The sequence below is a fragment of the Pseudophryne corroboree genome, chromosome 7 (assembly GCF_028390025.1).
Source record: "Pseudophryne corroboree isolate aPseCor3 chromosome 7, aPseCor3.hap2, whole genome shotgun sequence".
In the NCBI taxonomy this organism is placed as follows: Eukaryota; Metazoa; Chordata; class Amphibia; order Anura; family Myobatrachidae; genus Pseudophryne; species Pseudophryne corroboree.
Window position 1 is genome coordinate 35,341,316 of NC_086450.1, and position 2,549 is coordinate 35,343,864.

The window sequence follows — 2,549 nt, forward strand, 5'->3', positions numbered from 1 at the left end:
ATCACCTAGTAGGTGCTGTGTTTGGGGGAGTGGTGGGTGTGGGGGAGACGTGGATGGGGTCCCACGAATGGGGAGGGTCAGTTGCGGGGGTACCGTGAGTGAGGGAGGGTCTGGTGTGGTGGTGCTGAGGGTGTGAGAAGGTGCATGTGTGCCGCGGGTGGGGGTCCGGAGCCACAGCAGATGGGGGGGAGTGGTTGCTGGGGTGCTGAGGGTGGGGGAGGGGGTCCAGAGCCACTGCGGGTATTGGAGGGGGTGTGTGGGGATGCCACGGATGTGGGCCAGAGGTACTGCGAGTGGGGGAAGGGCAGGTAATGCTTCCCCTCCTGGAAGCAGCTAAACTGCTGTCCTCCCTTTGGCAGTGGCTCTCCCGGAGACTCGCACATCGGGCAAGCAGCCAGTCACTATTGTTAGCGCCAGTGTCCCAACGCGCCGCATTACAGGGAAGAAGATGCACTCAATAAACTACAGCTCCCAGCAGCCCTAAGGGCCGGAATGCTTTGGCGCTAAGGGTTTGCTGGGAGCTGTAGTTTATTTAGTGTGTCTACTTCCCTGGGACACCGGCGCTAACAATAATGAATGGCTGGCAGAACTGACTGACTCGCTTAATCAATGTAAAAGGTGATAGTGCTGTGCAGTGTCAGTGCCATGCCCTTCAAATTTGTAGCGATTTTTATGTGTAAGTTGCTGGAGGGTATGTTGCTGCAGATGCAGTGGACCTATTTTGGGGTGTGGACCTGGAGCAACAGCTCCATTGTTAATCCTGCTCTGGGAACACACAGCAGCCAAAGGGCAGAGCCTACCATTGGATGTAACCTGCGTGGGAGGGTGTTTCTCGCCCAATCAGATGTGGACTGGTTGTGATAGACCTGCTGCTAACCCAATGAGAGCTCCTAGCCACGCCCAGTGTTATACACACAGGCACAGAGTCACACATCTGGGCTATTATATAGGATAGAAATATCTATGTGCTAATATTATGATTGAGTGTCAGATATGGTTTAAACTTTTCTTTTTTATTCTATTTCTAGCAGCTCTGATCTGCCCCCTGAGTAAGTACCTACATTCTTTTTTATATTTCTAACAGATAAGTCCCTTATTATTGTATATTTTAATCATTTCCTTGTTAAAAAAAATCTATGTCAGAAAGTACTAGAAAGTAATGCTGTATACCGTTATACATCTACATAGCAGCTAGAGCATTATTTAGAGTCTCACACATTTTCTTTTCCTCTGTAATAGGACACCTAGGAGGGCATGGGAGAGGTAGGTATATCATTGTAACATGTATTATAGAATTTAGAAATAAATGATCAATGTGCTAATGTTGTGATTCAGCATCAGATATAGTTTAAACTTATTTTTTTTCCCTCTATGTGTAGTACAACATCTAATTCCTCCTTTAAGGAGAGGTATGTATAGCATTCTAACATATATTATGAAATATACAGAAAGTGTATCTAATGTGCAAATGGGGATGAGTATAGTATGCTGGATATCAGAAATGCCGGCGGTCATATGATCGACGCCGGAATCCTGACACCACTGAGGAGACTGGCATCGGCTCACCAACAGCCAACATTCCGAAAGTGAGAATTGGGGTACAGGTTAGGGCCCAGGGAGTGGGGGGTTCGGGTTAGGCACTGGAGGGTTAGCTATAACCAGCACCCCAAGAGGGATAGCCCTAGACACCCCCCCCCCCCCCCCCCGAAAGTTGGGGTAGGGGATGGGGTAAAAATACTCACACACTCCGATGTCAGGATCTTTAATGTCTGGATGCCATAGTCGGTCATGTGACCGCCAGCATATAGTATGTATTCCGTGCAAATGTTGCGGTTGAACACCAAATATAGTTTTAACTTTTTATTATTTTTTTCTCTGTGTAGTTCACCATCGGAGGAAGTGTCCTCAAAGGAGATGTATGTATATCTTTATAACATGTGTTATGGAATACATAAATAACGTCTATATGGGCAAATGTTTTAAACTTTATTTATTATGATTATTTTCTTTCTTACAGCACTGTGTGGAGGGATCCGGTGGTCCACTAGTAAGTACCTACATTCTCTCATTTAATATTCTAACAGATGTAATTTATGATCGTATATTTTAATAATTGTATTAGTTCTTTGTTAAAAAAAAAAAAATCTATTAAGTAACAAAATAATGCTGAATACTGCTATACAGCTACATAGCATGAATTAGAGTCTCACATATTTTCTTTTCTTCTATGTGTAGTTCATCATCTGAGATAGATCCCCCAGAGGAGAGGTATGTATATCATAACATGTGGCATTATGGAATATAGAAATAATGTATGTATGTGCAAGAATTGTGCTTTAGCATCAGATATACTTTGAACTTATTATTCTTTTTCTTTCTCTATGTGTAGTACAATATCGAATTCCTCCTTCAAGGAGAGGTATGTATATAATTCTAACATACATTACGGAATATAGAAAAAGCTTATCTATGTGCAAATAGGGATGTGTTTAGCATGCAGGATGTCAGGAATGCCGGCGGTCATGTGATCGACGCCGGAATCCTTACAC

General features: G+C 43.9%; 1 long non-coding RNA gene across 1 annotated transcript; it reads left to right on the forward strand.

Moving 5' to 3' along the window:
* Positions 1-1,026: 1,026 nt before the first annotated feature.
* LOC134943325 (uncharacterized) lies at positions 1,027-2,269 on the forward strand. Its single transcript, XR_010181468.1, has 6 exons — positions 1,027-1,049; positions 1,240-1,263; positions 1,380-1,409; positions 1,884-1,916; positions 2,018-2,047; positions 2,236-2,269. It is a non-coding gene; the product is annotated as an uncharacterized LOC134943325 (long non-coding RNA).
* The last annotated feature ends 280 nt before the right edge of the window (positions 2,270-2,549 follow it).